The sequence below is a fragment of the Vombatus ursinus genome, unplaced genomic scaffold (assembly GCF_900497805.2).
Source record: "Vombatus ursinus unplaced genomic scaffold, bare-nosed wombat genome assembly UNPS02014778.1, whole genome shotgun sequence".
Taxonomy (NCBI): Eukaryota; Metazoa; Chordata; class Mammalia; order Diprotodontia; family Vombatidae; genus Vombatus; species Vombatus ursinus.
This window is the reverse complement of record NW_020954556.1, coordinates 28,526,826-28,543,737: the sequence shown is the minus strand read 5'-3', so window position 1 is coordinate 28,543,737 and position 16,912 is coordinate 28,526,826. Positions and strand designations below refer to the sequence as shown.

Genomic DNA, 16,912 nt, shown 5'->3' with positions numbered 1-16,912 from the left:
AGTGATTCAATTTCCTGGCATGGCATTGGTAGACTGTTCAGGTTTTACAGGCATGCAACAATGAAGTCAGCATAAAAGCTCTGTAGACCTTCAGTTTGGTAGGCAACCTAATATCTCTTCTCTCCAACACTTTCCTTCAGAACCTCCCAAATACTGAACTAGCTCTGGTAATGTGTGAATCAACATCATCATTTATGTGGACATTCCTGGAAAGTATACTGTCAAGGTAAGTGAAGTTATGTGCAACATTCAGAATTTCTCCATTTCATGATTCCAAATATTGATAGCATGGTGCTGTCTGGTGGAGAACCTCTGTTTTCTTGGTGTTAATTGTCAGGCCAAAATTAGCACAAGCAGGAGAGAATCAACCCATACTATGCTGCATCTCACCCTCAGAGGCTGCATTGAATGCACAATCATTTGGGAACAAAAAGTCTCACACCAACTCTCCTTTCACTTTAGTCTTGACTTGTAGCCTTTTCAAGTTAAATAATTTACCATAAATGTGGTAGCTGACCATGATTCTGTTTTTGTCCTCATTGAAGGTGTCTGACAACATTACTGAAAACATCATGCTAAAAAGTGTGGGAGCAAGCTCACAGCCCTACTTCATTCCATTGGTAACTGGGAAAACATGAGAGCATCATCTTTAATAATAATATTTTAATAAATATACAATTTTAAAATAAATATGCGATTAAATATACAATGTTAAAATTAACACACAATAGTTGTATATTTTATTAATATAAATAGTTGCATATTTAATTACTATACAATAAAATATTAATAAATACTTGATTGGCTGATTAGTTGATAATCAATTAATAAACATTTGTTAGAGTGATTTAAATTTTTTTTATCAAATCCAAATTTTTTACCCTAGTATCTAAGACTATCCCTGTTTTTTGCAACTTGACCCTGTCCAAACTGTTGCATTTTACCTTCCTATTCCACCTTACTCCCTACTACTCTTTATTATGCATTATTATGTCAAAATTTCAAAATAAAACATATATTTTTTGTGGTCCTTGTTTAGTTCTGAGTAAACAAGTATTTTTCATTATTTCTGCCATGTTTAACCTTTTAAAAAATGCTTTGGCACATATTACACATTAAAAATGCTTGTTCTTTGATTGATTGATTTAGATAAAGCATTTATTAAGTGTTTACCTTGTGCCAGGAATTATATCGAGTGCTGAAAATATAAATACAAACAAAAAGACAGTCTTTCCCTCAGTGAGCTTACATTTTAGCGGGGGAAGACAATACGTAAAATGTGGAGAGGTGGGAGAGGGGTGGTCTGGGTGGGTTATGGGCTGGCCTTGGTGACAGCTGGCATGAATGCTTCCTCAAATGGAGGTTCAGAGAGGAAGTCAGTGAGTTCTTCCTCAAATGGAGAGAGGAACTCACCAGCAGAAGGAAGAGGTAAGTGAGGGTACACTGGAGGCATTGCCAATGGGAGAAGAAGGCTGCTGGGGCAAGGTTGGAGAGGTTGTCTGGGGTGACTTCCTGGACTACGGAAATACATCAACCACTTTTAGTGGTTCTTGTGTTTATTGGTCTAGAAATTCTCAGTCCCGTGTCAGTTAAAACCTGTTCATATTAGCATCAAAGATGGGTAATGATTGTAGTAGAATGGGGAAGCAAGACCCCAAATGTTGTGTTTTCCTTGAAGCAAGAAAAAAATCACACACTCCTTTTCTTTGTTTCCTTTTTGTAAAGCCCTTTTCTTTTATGAAATCTAAAATTGGGTTGTAAACCCCACCTAGACTATGTTTAAGTCTCAGACCTGTTTTATCCTTAACTGCTGTTTATTTTGATTTTTCTATTATGTAGACTGAGCTGAGAAGCTTGGCAGGAAGAACACTATGGAAATGAGGAACCAAAAAGTTTAATTATGTATAATTTGGAAATTTCAACACAGGCTAGCTCTTAGATGATCCCTTGTTTATTTCAGGTAAATTCCATGGATAACCATTGCTGTGGGCATCATCAGCACAGGGTGTCCCAAAAATCTCAGTGCAATTTTAAGCTTTAATAGATTAAAACTGCACTAAGACTTTTGGGATGCCCTATATATATCTGTGATGTTTGAAAGGCTTGGATCCAAATGAAGCCCAAAGCTTTTTCCCAGGAGCCTTTCATTAGTCCCACAGTTGAGTACCAGGTTGGAGCTTGACACTTAGTTGACTTTTTTCCCAGACACTTTACCAAGTGAAGCAGAGGAAGGAGAATTCTGTCCAAACCACTGAATGCTTTGGGGGTTAATTGGGTTCTTAAGATTGTCCTTGCTGGAACTTCTAGATAATACTTTTCTTTGGATTCCATGTGGTCTCCATGTGGGCAACTGGGAGACTACCCAATTCTTTAAAGGGATGACTGAAATTTTTTTTCAAGTAAATGGAGGGAAAATAAGATATTTACATTAGGTTTTATGCAATTTACAACATTTTCATGCACAATCTCCTTTTATCCTCACAACAACTTTATGGAGTAGATAGGACAAATACTATCATTCTCATGATAAAGGTAAGGTAACTGAAGAACAGAGTCATTGTGGCAAAGTAGGAAGAAATATAAATCTGTAGTCAGAGGTCTTTGGTTCAAATGCCAGCTCTGCCACTTCACTACCTGTTTGACCTTGGGCCAGTCAGTCTCTCTGGGACTCAGTTTTTTCATCTGTAAAATGAGAGTTGAATTAGATGATCCTTTCCAGTAGGGAATCTAAAATCTTGCCTGTGACTAAATGACCTAGTGACAAAGTTACCTGGTGATTATTTGACCTAGTCACATACTTGACTATCCAGATTTCTTTCTCCACTATGTCACAAAATTCTTTTCACTCTGGAAGCTGCCTTTCCCACAGTGTTCCAGCAGCCATCTCATCCTGGAAGATTCTTTGTCCCTGCAGTCTTCTCATGATAGAAGAGCCTTCTGCCTGTGTAACCCCTTGTTTCTCCAGATCCTCCATTTTTAAGGAAGGGCCCCCAGGTTAGTCATGTTCATTCCTTTATTTCTCTTATGATCCTCTTCTGGTATTTTGGTTGACTTCTTTTTCCACCATGCCCCTATGTGGGTATCTTTTCCCTCCCCCCTTCTCCTATTAGAATGCAGGAACTGGTTTATTTTTGTTTTTGTCCTTCTATTTGTATTCCCAGCACTTGGCACAGTGCCTACCACTTAGTAAGTGCTTAATAAATGCTTGTTGACTTGGTTGGTGAAAGAGCCAGAATTAACAATAATGAATTAATAATACCAAGAACTAATTAATGAACTCTTTCAGAGTAAAATAAGCAGATGCAAGAAAACAATATATGCAATGACCACAGCAAGGTAAATGGAAGGAATAACAATCATAAAACAATTGAAAGTGAATTTAATTAGAGATTTAAAAAGAACAAGAATAGCTCTAAAAATGAGATTTGAGAAGAAACCTCTTCCCAGTCTAACAGGATCACAAGATTCAAAGATATTGAATATTACTTATGTTTTTCAGACTTTTTCTAAGGTATTGATCAAATTTCTTGTCTTTGTCTTTTTCCTTTTTCTTAAAAAATATTATTTGTTAAATGAGATGGTTACATGGAAGGGGAAAAGGAGAGGGATGGCAGGAGTTTCCATGGGCTTAACAGACAATTTAAAAACAAAAGATATCAATAAAAATTAATTTTAAAAAATTAATAGACATTTCTATAACACTTCCAAGTTTTCAAAGCACTTTGTGTATGTTATTTCATTTGATCTACACTATAGCCTCATATGTAGTTAAATCAACAAGCCTTTATTAAGTACCTACTGCATTCCTGGTACTGTGCTAAATGCTGTTTTCCAGCTAATATTATCCCAATTTTGCAGATGAGGAAGATGGAACTCTGAGAGGTTCATTAACTTGACCCAGCTTGCCCGGTTTGTAAATAAAAAGGGCAGAAGTCTAAGTTCCTTAAGGACTAGTCCAGACTTTCAACACACTGCTATCCACTAGGTCTTTAGGCTTGAACCTTTATTAGGATTTAAAAAAAATTGTCTTTCCCTTCCTTCCTTCCTACCTCCCTTCCTTTTCTCCTTCCTCCCTTCCTTCCTTCCTTTCTCTTTTTCTTTCTCTTTTTCTCTTTTTCTCCTTTTTTCTTTCTCTTCATTTGGTCTTCTGATGATTAACTTGTCCTTGGCTAATTAAGGAAGCTGGGCTCTTTTATTCCATGGGTTCAAGGAAATGATATGGTGATCAGCTAAACCAAATATAGTAAATGTTAGTGAACAATTTGTGCATTGATCAGCCAGGAAAATCCTAAAAGTTTCTGACTAAGAAAGTTTGCCTTGGAATGGCCCTAGAGGGCCCAAAAAGGGAAATGGTGAAAAGGTTTTTGAAACTTAGAAGAATAGGCCTCTGCAATGGAAAGAGTAATAGACTTGGGAGCCAGGAGGACTGGGTTCGAATTCCAACTCTGACATTTTTAACAGTTCTGTGATCTTAGACATGCTACTCACAACACAAAACCTTTTTTTCTGATACACTCTCTCCTTCACAGAATTGTCGTGAAGAAAATGCTTTGTAAACCTTAAATTGATAGCACTTTATAAACATGAGCTATGAATATACATTATGATTCTTTTTAACTTTGACCAAGATATTAGTCATTGGAAATATGTATCCTATCTGAAGTTTGCTTAAAATCAAATGGTGAAATAAGATAATCCCACTCTGTCCCTAGGTTCCAGCAAATCTGGTCTATAGCCCAGGACAATTCACTTAACCTTTTTGGGCCTCACTTTCCTTATTTCTAAAATAAAAGGAGTTGAACTGTAAGTCTGCATAATGCCGGCCACAGGAAAAGGACTCCTTCCTCCCACCCCCATGCACCCCTTGTGCTACATGTTTCCCTTTAGTGATTTATTTTACCCTTTGAGGTTGTCTAAGGTTTATTTTAAACTGATTTCTTCTGTATGAAAATGAGGGAGATATTTGAGGGATATATACCCTGAACCATCTAGAGGTAGCATTGCTGGAAATGAAAGATGCTACTAAGTCATCATGTTTTCCCACGTCCCAAACAGAATATTGGTGACCCCCGACTCCCATCCATCAAGGAAGGAAGAAAGGAAACAAATAATGTATTAGGCACCTGCTATGTGTTCGGCACTGTGCTAATTGCTTTTCAAATATTTTCTCATTTGATCCTCACAACAACCCAGGGAGGCAGGTGCTATTATGACCATTATTTTGCAGGTAAGGAAATTGGGGCAGGCAGAGGTTAAATTATTTGCCAAAGCTTAGACAGCTAGCAAGTGTCTGAGGTCAGATATTTCTCAAAGGTGTTTCTGTTCTGAGTAATAATGAGGTCAAAGTTCCCCTAGTTAATGAATGAGTAGAACAGTGATTTTCCTTCCAGGTTCACTGTCAATATACACATTGTCAATATCCGCATGTATATGTATGTTTGTATTGTTCAGTTATTTCGGTCATGTCCTACTCTTCGACACCCTATTTGGCAAAAATACTAGAGTGGTTTGTCATTTCCAGCTCATTTTACAGATGAGGAAACTGAGGCAAACAGCGTTAAGTGACTCGCTAAGGTCACACAGCTAGGAAGTATCTGAGGGCAGATTTGAACTCAGGAACATGAGTCTTTCTGACTCCAGGCCCTTTGATCTATCCACTGTACCACCTACCCACCCATATGTATGTATACATATATTTACATGCTGAGAATGCCCTCCTTTCTGGTAGTAGTTTCTCGTCTACACTGTGACCTGGGGTTGCTTGGGAGGTACTTGTTTCAAAGCCTGGGAGCAGAGAGTAGCACTTACAGAGTACGGTATTTAAGATACAGTGTGCATGCCACAATAGCAGCATTTGGGCCTTTTGCTTCAATCATGAGAGGTTATCGAAAAGGACAGAGAAAAGTGCCCTGAGCCAGAGAAATTTCCTTTCCTAATAAAAGTCAGCTCCAGTTGGCAGTCACTAAAGCCTTTAGAGAAGCATTGCTTAGCCAGCCAGCTTTGACCTCAGGTGAAAATTAGTCTATCTTTTCTTATTCCTTTGGAAAACAAACAAACAAACAAAGAAACAAACAACTTTCCTTTTTCTTTCTGGCCATTGTGTTTACAATGAGATGCTTTCCAGAACAAGAGGAAATCTTCAGGAGGGATGAGGCAGAACAGAGTCATTAAATACATTTTAATTGGTTTATTTACTCATAATCATATCAATGGCTCAGTACTGTTCTCCATTCTGCAATTATGAGAACCTTCTACTTGAATGTAATTCTGCAGAAGAATCATTGTAGGCATGATTTTTTTTGCTTCCAAATAAACCTCAGGGTGTCAGTGTTACAAGGCACCTCAGTGGCCAGACACTTTTCTAGGTTCTGAGAACACAGAGATAAAAATTAAATAATCCCTTTGCTTGAGGAGTTTACATTCTATTGGTGGAGACGACATATATGTATACAAGTACATACAGAATAAATATGTCCTGAACAAATACAAAGTAAATAAAAACTAACAAAATCCAAAATGGTTAGGGAGTGAATTGGAGTTGGGGAAATTAAGGAAGTATAGAAAGCAGGGCTTGAGCTGTCTTGAAGGGATTCTATGAGGCAGAGGTGAGGAGGCGGTGCATTCTAGACATTGGGAAAAGTCAGGACAAATGAATGGTGACCAGAGATGGAGGGATTTGTGTGAGAAACAGTAGAAAGGCCAGTGTAGCTGGATAGCAGAATACAAGGAGAGGAATCTATAATGAATTTGGAAAGATAGGCTGCAAAGGACTTTATTATTTACAATTTTTTTATTAAACATTTCATTACTTTTTTTTCCAAGACAATAAGGGTTAAGTGACTTGTTTAAGTGACACAGCAGTAAGTGTCAAGTATCTGAGGCTAGATTTGAACTCAGGTCCTCCTGACTTCAGGGCCAGTGCTCTATCCCCTGCACCACCTAGTTGCTCCTTGCAAAGGACCTTAGAAGCTAAACAATTTACATTTAATCCTTCATTCAAGAGAGAGCCATTGTAGTTTATTATGTTTCAGCATCTGGCAGAGTCGGCATCTCTCTAGGCATCTAGAAAGCAAGTTATAAACCTATGGGGTCTGCTTACATTATGCCCCAGGTGCCACCTGGGATGGCCACAATGTACACATATAGGGTCCACGAATATCATGTCTAGAGTTTATCTAAGCTATTGTCAGAGTCTCCCATACTAATCTTATATAGAAAAGGTGGAGAGTTGTGGTCTACTTGATAATAAAATTAGGTGGATTCAGATCTAGTTGAACAGTGTAAATCCAAAACAAAAAAAATCAGTCAATGCCAACTTATAGGGAGCATTCTAGGAATCTGTGCTTAGACCAGTGCTAGTTAACACTTTAAAAAAAAATCAGTGACTTGGTTCAAGTTTTAGTCTTAAATATATCCTCAGCATTTGTAAAGGACATATCAGGAAAAAGGCAAGGGGGCAAGGGGGTCTAAGATTCAGACTATTAAGGTAGATTATGGGCTCATTTCTATGGAACAGAGTGAGTAGTTTTTATCTGGGAACTCAAGCTCAGGTCTCACATTGGGGTATTATGACTTTGGTTTATTCTTCCATGAAGCCTTCCTAGAGTACATAGTATATCACACATTGATCTTTTTCTTCTCTGAACTTACAACAGTACTTAACTGATCATACCCCACAATTTAGCATTTAATTGTATACTGCCTTCTAATATTACCTAATTATTTATGTCCATTCATCTTATTTCCCTAATTAGATTTTAAATTTCTCCAAAGCTCAGAATACCGTTTTATAATTCTCTTCCATCCTGCCTAAGACCTAGAGCAAAGTAGGCACAAAAGTACATGTTGATTGGCTATTTGCTAAAGTCATTTGTGAACTCAGGGATCTCTGACTATTTGGTGAAGAGGAGTTATTTTTTTCATTCTAAAGTCTTGGAATTTAGCAATGGAAATGGCTGGGGCAGGGGAGACTGAGAGTGAAGTCTCTGAAAGCTGAGAGTGAGTCCTGTACTGGCAATGAATGGAGAGGAGATTCCTTCTTTTTTGAGAATCCCAGCAAATCCCAGAGAAGGAGATGTAAGATGTAGCTAAATTAGAAACCTTCGGGGTGAAACTTTGAAATCTAGTAAATTGGTTGGAGATCTCTGCCCTGATTCCACTTATGATTACTCAGACAGCCACAGTATCCATTGTTACATAGTCAGGAGAATGTAATTTTTCACCCAATGTAGTTGAGTGGTATGAAAAGAATTGAGTTATAGTCTAACAATTGAAAATATACTCTCAGTTGTATTAATTTTAGGTACAGTAGAGAGAATACTCTTATTTCTGAATACTGGGTATAAGTGGAACAGCTTTTGGCAGCTGTGAATGATGTGGGTTCTAATTCCCTAGCTGAGTGCCAGATGATGCTATTGCAGTCCTTGGCTAGCTTTATGATAAAGCACGCGGATAACTGCCAGACAAGCACCTAAGGAAAACATATACAGATACAGACTTACGTAACATTAAAATCAAACAAACAAAATGAAAAACCACACTGGAGAAGTAGAAACTCATCTGGGACTTGTCAGGACAGAAAAATCTTGTAATGTTAGTCCTGTTCTATCATGCTGGTAGGTGACAGAAATAGGATGAGGAGTGGAAAGGCTGGAACAACTTATAGGAAGTTTTGATTTGAATCAAGGAAAGTGACTTCAAAAAAATTATTTTGGCACAGTTAGAAAGAAATGGATTCAGATTTCCCTGAGAGTTACTGCGGAATTTTTAATTTTTATGCAATGTTTCTCTTTCTTTGTTTCTTTTTCTCTTTTGTCCTTCCCAACCTCTCTTCCTTTCTGCCCTTCCTTTCTTTTTTCTTCTTCCTTACTTCCTTCCTTTCTCTGTTTCTTTCACACAGAGGAAAAAAGGCAAGAGGATAGAGGACTAAGAATCAGAAAGCTAAGAAACCTTACATTCCTGAGTTCTACTGATAAGAAATGCATATACCAGTGAATGGTCTATTTTCTAAATATTACCAGAATACAGTGGAATCATGAAGGAAATGTATTGTTTATTTCCATTCATATATGCAGGAGACAATAAGAAGCAGCCCTTGTGATCTTTTTTTTTTTTAATCGTAAAAGTTTTTGGTAAGGAGACAAAGTAGAGCTGAGGGCTTGGAAATTGTAGGTGCTGATGTGGGGGCCAATAACTATCCTTAAAGGGTCCAGAGAAGGGCAGTGAAATGAATTGAGGGACAGTCTTCCCCTTTTCTCTCTGTCCTAAATTGATGCCTGAAATTCCACCATAAACAATGCATCCCTCAGGGTTAAGTGGTCCCTCCCAAGTGACTTTTGAAATGCAAACAGTACCAGGAAGGGTAAAAAATTCCTAGAGTTTTAGAATGGGTGGGGAACTCTGAGCTTAGTATAGTGCTGTGGCTTAATGTGAATGCATTTTTTTAACTGCTTTCCTCCCTACACTACAGGAACAAAGTAAAATAAGAGTATTTGGCACGTAGAATGAAAAGTAGTTTAGTCAAGGTGATGAGAGAAGTGAGGCGAATGTTGAAAAACTTCATCCCACCCCGACCCTCCACATACATAGAGACAGCAAAAAAGAGTTGGAATATTGAAAAGATATCAACAATAATAAACTCCATGGTCATGGAGCTCTGTTTAAGGAAAAGACCAACCAACTGCCTATACCCCTATAACTTGAGTAAGTGGGCTGGGGAGATGGCAGAAAGCGCAGAAAGCACGTGATCAGAAAAAGGGAGAAGCGCAGAGAGAAGGGTGGAGTCAGAGGTGGCGTGGAAATAGAGTTCTGGTGTTCTGGTTCTGCCCCCATATGTAAATCGACGGTAATACAGCCAAAGCGCTTAGCAAAAATAAAGTTCATTTTTGACACTTTGGGATCTTAGGTTTAGGGCTGGAAGGGACCTATGAGGTCATTCAGTCTTCATTTTTCACTGACAAGGAAATGGAAATAGAAAAAGTGACTTTTCCAAAGTCACTCAGGTAGTAAGCAGAACATCCTGGACTACAGATGTAGGGTTCTTTCCACTCACATCACACTAAATTCCGTCAGTCTAAGGGGTTGTTTGTATTTAGAACGACCCTACCTTTCACCCACACGCTGAGGGTGAGTGGGGCTATGCTTTGGTGTAGGTGGGGCAGTGGACCCTCAATGAAACGTTTAAACAAAGATATTAAAGCTTATTTATTCTAGAAAAGGTAGGGGATAACGGGTAGACAATGTAATAGCCTTTAAATTACGGAGGAAACATTTCTTCTTTGGAAAGAAAGCTTTTCATTCCATGCTATTATTTCTGAACTAGCTTCTGCTCTCCAATCTCTTTGTCCCCTTCCCCCGCCTTCTCCCACCCTGAACATATCCAGAGATGCTTACTCTTTCCCAGCATCCCCTCCACCGACTAACATTTATTAAGCACCTACTATGAGCTGTGCTAAGCGCTGGATAGGGGGAAAATAGGTGTTGTCTCCGCCTCCTCCCCCAATAAATTCAAGTGGGGCAAAATGAAGCTAGCAGTATTTAGGCTAGAAAGGATGAAAAAGTTAATAGTTGCCTGGGGACCATATAACCACTGTACTACCCCTGTCTAGAAACTTTTTCTCATGATATTAAGGACGTAATTAAATTCTTCTCTGGGTGACCCCCCCGCCCCCACCTCCGTAGTGGGGAGGATAACTTTCGTTTCTCCCTTGACACTCCCTCTTCCCAAACCTTTTCTAGGGGGAGTGGTTACGGTGTGAATGTGGAGGGGGTTCCCCAAAGGTTCTAGGGCTGAGGGGTGCAACCTTGAGGGCTGGGGCCTCGGAGGTTCAAACCTTCTTCTGGCCTCGCCCCCTACTTCCTTTCTGATTGGCCTTTCCCAGGCTTTGGGGGCCGGGCTTTGGACGGGGCGGGCGGGACTCCAGTGCCCCCTCCCCCTTCAGACCTGGCCGTGCCGGGTAGTCTCACCGCAGACGCTCTTGGGTCTGGGGGTGTGCCCTGGGCTGGAGGGCTAAATTGCGAGAGGCAGGCGGTCTTCCGCGGTGGGGGAAATTGGAAACTGCGAGAGCCCGAAGGGTTGGAGGGAGAGCCAGAGGTCCGGCGGCGGCAGCAGCAGCAGAGCCCCACGAGTAGCCTCCGCCGCAGCGGCGGCAGCAGCAGCGGCAACAAGTGCGTGGCGTGCCAGCCGCCCAGCCGGAGCCCGAGCCGGCTGCCCGCCCCAGCGAGGAGGAGCCTGGGCCGCCGCTGACGCCCACACCGTCCTCGCTCCGGCCCGGCCCAGACCACGCGCCGTGGGGAGCCCGGCTGGGATGGAGCCCGCAGCTGTGTGGTCTCGCAGGAGACGGCCCCGGGAAGCAGCCCGGGGCTGAGCCAAGGGCCGGCCGGCCCGCCCGCCCGGGGACCCGGAGGAGGAGGAGGAGGAGGGTGGATGCGGCTCCGATCACCACCGTCCCCCACCCTCCCCGCCCGGTGTGAGCAGGCACTGCTCCCGGACAAGGTAAGTGGACCTGGGGCACCGACGTCCCCCTCCCCATCTTTCTCTCTCCCAACGGGGGTCCACTGTGGCCCCACTCTCGGGCTGCGTCTCCTTCCCCTTTAGACTGTTTCTGCCACTTCCTCCCGTGACCTTTCTCCTCCAGCAGCCCACGCACTCGCTGTGCGGCTTTTACCTTGCGTGTTTCTTGTCTCTGCACCTGGGCTTCAATCTATCTATCCCCCCTCCACGACCCCCTTATAAGTTTGTTGGTGAGTGTGGTTTCTTACAGCATTATTTCTCCTCTTCTCTACTCGTCTGCCCCCCGCCTTCCCAAACTGCAGTGTTCCTTTCCGAACCCCCAAAGCCGGGTCAACAGAGAAGAGGAGAAATTGAACTGACTTTTGCAAATTCTCCCTCCTCACCCCCCCATCCCTCCTCCTTCTCCCTGTCAACACGATGGGCCCCAGCCCTCTGGCTGCTCCGTCTAATTCGGCCTTTCTCTTTCCTTTGGCTCTTTCTGGGCCTAGTGCCCTAACTTTAATGAGGGAAAGCGGGGAAACGCCCGAGTCCGAGGACCATTTAAGGCTGCGGGTGGGTTGGGTTCAGTCTGAAGCATTTAGTGAGGGTGCTGTCTTGGAGAGGCTTGTTTTTAAGCTCCTCCCCCATTGCCCCTCTTCTTCCCCTCTTCTCCCCCCATTGCCACATTGCCCTCTTTCCCTCCCCACCATTGCCAAATTGCCGTCTTTATCTCCTCGCCCCCATTGTCACATTGCCCCGTTTCCGTCCTCTTCCTTCATCAGCACATTGCCATCTTTTTCTTCTTTCCTCTCGTTGCCTCTTTCCCTCCCCCCATTGCTCTTCTTTTCCTCCTCTCCCTCCCCCATTGCCCCTCATTCCCTCCTCTCCCCCGTTGCTCCTCACTTCCTCCATCGTCGCTTGCCTCTCCTCACCTTGATTCCTTCCTCTCAATTGCCCCTCATTCCCTCTCCTCACCTTGACTCCTTCACATCAAGACGCTGACCACCAGCATTGCTGCCCACCAGCATTGCTGCCTACCAGCATTGCTGCCCCCACCCCATTCCCTCTCAGCTCCAACATATTTCCCCCTTCTGCATGCTGCACAATATTCTGTTTTATGCTGGGGAAAATCAACTGGCTTATTAGCTAAAGAATGGCAGCAGCTTTCCTCCCTACCCCCCATCTTCTGGCCCCTAAAGGTTTGGTTCCATTAAACTTATTTGAAAGAACCCTTCAGTTTGACCTCTAGAAAAATATTCCATGCTGCTGAAGTTGAATCATTAACTAGGCTGTTAGCTTGAGTGATGGGAATTGAGATCCCACTTGGGTTACTGTAGAGACTGTTATTAGGGCCAAGCATTTAAAACAGTCAATCTCTAACAAACAGAAAAAACCGGAATGGTGAAATATGTCATAGCGATCGTGTTTGTTGTTAGCCCTGAGAATGGGGAATCAAAATGTCTTAAGACACTCTTAGCAGGACGGGACACGTTATTTTAGCGCTGAAGCAGAAAAAGATATATCAATACCTTTTAGAGACTTCGAGAAATAAAATACCAGTTCATGTTTTATAACCCTTCACTTTCATACTATGACGTTTTTATGTGGTGTTTGAGTTTTGAAAACTGTAAGGCTCAGTTACAAGAGCTACCCTAGGTTTTTAATTTGATTTGGGGTAGATTTATGATTATTGTTTTGGAAGTAGTGTGAGGGATGATAAAATGGGGATTTATTTTTTTATTAGTAGTCAGAGTACCTGGGTGTGAATCCTGCTTTTTTACTAGCTGAAAGACATTTTAGGCACCATTGAACCTAGACAGGCCTTCCTCAGCTGTAAATTGAAGGTGGTAGACTAGATCTCTAAGGTTCCTCCTACTGGCTCTCCCCCACAACTTTCAAGATGACTGTTTTGGACTATTATTTTCTCTTTCTCCTCCCTTTTTTTGTCGTGACCTTAAATTTTCAATCATAAATCCAGTTTGTTAACTCAGACGTATGTTTATTGTAACAGTATTAAAAAAACAGCCTGGTTTGTATCTCAGAAAGTAATGGCTCTGGTAATGAAGTAAATGATGGGTTTATTGTTGAATCTGGAGAAGAGATAGGAATTAAGCACCTATGATCTTGTGAACCTTCTATACTCCCATGCTAATAATCAGGGTTGTAATCTTACAGTGACCCTTAGGGAAAGGAAGGTAGTTACTAGCCTAGCTCACAACAATGTTCCTTTGAAATGGGGATTACCTGTGAAACTATTAAGTGTATTTAATCTAGGTTCTCAGGCAAAATTTATTTAAATTATGAAATTGCATTAGCAATTGCTAACAAATTTTTAGTCTTATTTTTCTTTTCTATTTTTTTAAACTTATTTCTTTTGAAATCCAGGTTTTTCATTTTGCAACATTGTTGGTCTGTTTTCTTCTACTTTTCCTTAGTAACTGGATTTGATTTTTTTGTACTGAAGGTTTTTGAAAGCTTTCCTTTTTTTAGATGAAAGAAATAGTCCTACTCTGGCATCTTTGGTAGAGATTCAAATGTTCACCTTTCCACAGTTGACATTTAACAGAGAATTAGAACACTATCAAATATCCAGTATCAAAACCCAGTAAAACTACAAGAGTCATTTTAGATTTGTAATTTTAAGCCCCACCCTGTGTCATACACGAAATTCTTGTTATTTTAAATTATTTTCTTTTTGTCAGTTTTAAGATGCAGGATTTGATAGAGCCTGGTGCAATGAAATGAGTGCTGGATTTGGAATGAGAGGACCTGGATTAAAATTCTACCTTTCTCACTATCCTTGAGACCTTGGGCAAGTCACTTTAATTTCCCTCTATTCCTTATCTATAAAATGTAGAGACTAGAGAACAGGAAGGATCTCTGCAGGTACAGACTAAGCAAGATAACAGAAGTTTCTGGAATCCCTAGGCTCAAAGGAGCCAGTGAATATTCTGAGATCCCCAAATCTTGGGAGAGGCTATAAGCATGAACCGACCACATGGTAGAAGTTTTATTGTATATTTTAATTGCCTTGATTAATTCAGCACCCAGAATAAAATACTGTATATATACATATATGTATATATTTTAAGGGGTATTTCCTAGCTCTTTGATGCCTAGATATTATACTCTAAGATACCTTGGGAAACATTTAAGGCAATGCATTTTGTTGCCAAAGTTGTTTGACAATCAAGTCTTCGGAGGCCTGGATTGTAGTTATATATTTTTTCAGTTATTTCCGTGTAAAGAAGCATTCCCCATGTTTACTTCCTTTAGTTTGTCTACATTCTGTCTTTTAACTTTTATTTGTTCATATTTTTTACAAATTTGATAGGGTACGTTTGGCAAAGATAGATTGTGGCTAAAGTACGACAAAATCTTTCTTTAGGAGGCCAGTAAGCATAATGGAGAGGGCTGGCCTTGAAGTCAGAAAGACTTGATTGAAGCCAAGCTCTTCTTCAGACTCAAACTCGCCCTATCATCTTGTCAAATCACTTAATCACTCTGACTCCCCAGGCAACTTTACAAGATGGTAGATTACTGAAGAATGGCCTTATGGAAGGAGTTCCTTGAATTGATGAAATCCCAGGTCCAAACAAACAAACAAATATACTTTTGTTAAGATAGTCTGAATTTCCATTTAATTTCTTTCCATTTTTCCAAATAGGTATTATTTTGTTGGGTTACTTCTGATCACTGAACAGGTTACATAAGAGTAGCAGACCAGAAAAATATTTTTTAACCATGGGCCTTTGCATTATACTTTGTTTATTCAGACTCTTAAGTGGTTCTGAACAGAGATATTCTGTATATTGTATGAACTTTTTCAATTAGCATAAAGTCAGAAGAAAAGGAGTGAAGTCTATATTTCTCATCCTTAGGTTAATTTGAAATGTAGCTTTCTTTGTCTTTTGTAATACTACTGTACTTTATTTTTAAAAAAGAAGGATTCAGGAATTGAACAATTTGGAAATGTTGTGCCAGAGGCACTACTCCAAGGCTTTGAATCAGTAACATTTCTTTCTGACCCTGAAATATCTCCTCCAGCCAGTTTCCATTTGCCCTATGGATATAATATTACATAATACTTAGCTTCTTGAGAAGACTTTACCGAAGCTTGTTAGGGAATATAATTTGTAAAAACAATTTTAAACTTTTAAGTGCCAGTACTTTATGAGGTTGTTTTGTCTGCACTTGTGATTTTACTTGTGTTGGGAATTCAGTGAGGAAAAATCTTATAACCAATGCAGAACATTAGTTTGGGGGCACAGGATTTGGAGTCAAAAGACCTGAGTTCAAATACTGCCTCAGACACTTACTAGCTGTGTGACCTAAGGCAAGTCAGTTAATGTCTGTGCCTGTTCCCTTATTCATTTGTAAAGGATTTTGTTTACCTTAAAGCCCTATATAAATGCTGGCTATTATTAGCTATTAGGGCAGCTAGGTGGCAAAGAAGAATTGAGTGTGCCTGGAGTCCAGCAGACCTGAGTTCACATATGGCCTCAGACACTAGCTCTGTGAGCCTGGGCAGGTCACTTTAACCCTATTTGCCTCAGTCTCCTCATCTGTAAAATGACCTGGAGAAGGAAATGGCAAACCAGTCTAGTATCTTTACCAAGAAAACCCCAAAAGGGGTAGTGAAGAGTCAGATACAGCTGAAAATGACTCAACAACAACAATTATTAACCATTATCTGAAAGAGTTGCTTGGGGCATTGAGAAGTTAAATGACATCAGTAGCTTTATTGTAGGGGTACATTTGGGTGTGAAATATTCCAATATCCTGTTTTTGTGCTGGAGTCGACTAATTGCTATAATCTACATATAATAAAATTTCTTTCAGATAACCTTAAAAGCAGATTGTTTTACCTGATATATAAAAGTAATTATAGGGAATCTCTCTTTACCTAGGTATCCTTCAAAACAATTGCATGATGTTGTATGTCTGTAACATTAATAACGTGAAACTGGATAGGGCCAGGGACTGTATGATACAATATGACTAAAAAGCGATAATAACATGAAACTGAATAAGGGGGTAATATTTGAAACCATCATTTCTTTTCTTGACTGCCATGAAGTGCATAAAAATGGATACAGTTGAGTACAAAATAGAACATATACCCAAGCAGTTGTTGAATCCAGTCTTTCTTTGGTGGGATAACTATTGTTAGGTTCTTAGCAAACATGTTTCTATAAATTGTAGGATGGCTGAATACTAGTCTCTTGAGAAGCAATTACTATTAGAATTGGTGTACATAGATGTGTGCTTTGAAAAGTAGTAACGAATTGATGAAATAATTTCATCAGCACATACTTGATGACAAATTCACTAATTTTAAGAATTAGAGTAGGAAGACATTAAGGGTATGATTATTAGAAATTAGAAAGTGCTTCTGTTGACTGTTTTTCTCTTTGCCTG

General features: G+C 40.3%; 1 protein-coding gene across 1 annotated transcript in view; it reads left to right on the top strand.

The window, feature by feature from the left end:
• The first annotated feature begins 11,406 nt into the window (after window positions 1-11,406).
• B3GNT2 (UDP-GlcNAc:betaGal beta-1,3-N-acetylglucosaminyltransferase 2) overlaps window positions 11,407-16,912 on the top strand; it is a 35,174-nt gene continuing 29,668 nt past the window's right edge. The window contains exon 1 of the mRNA XM_027865487.1: window positions 11,407-11,494. The gene's annotated coding sequence lies outside the window, so the exon portion shown is untranslated. The remainder of the gene's footprint in view (window positions 11,495-16,912) is intronic.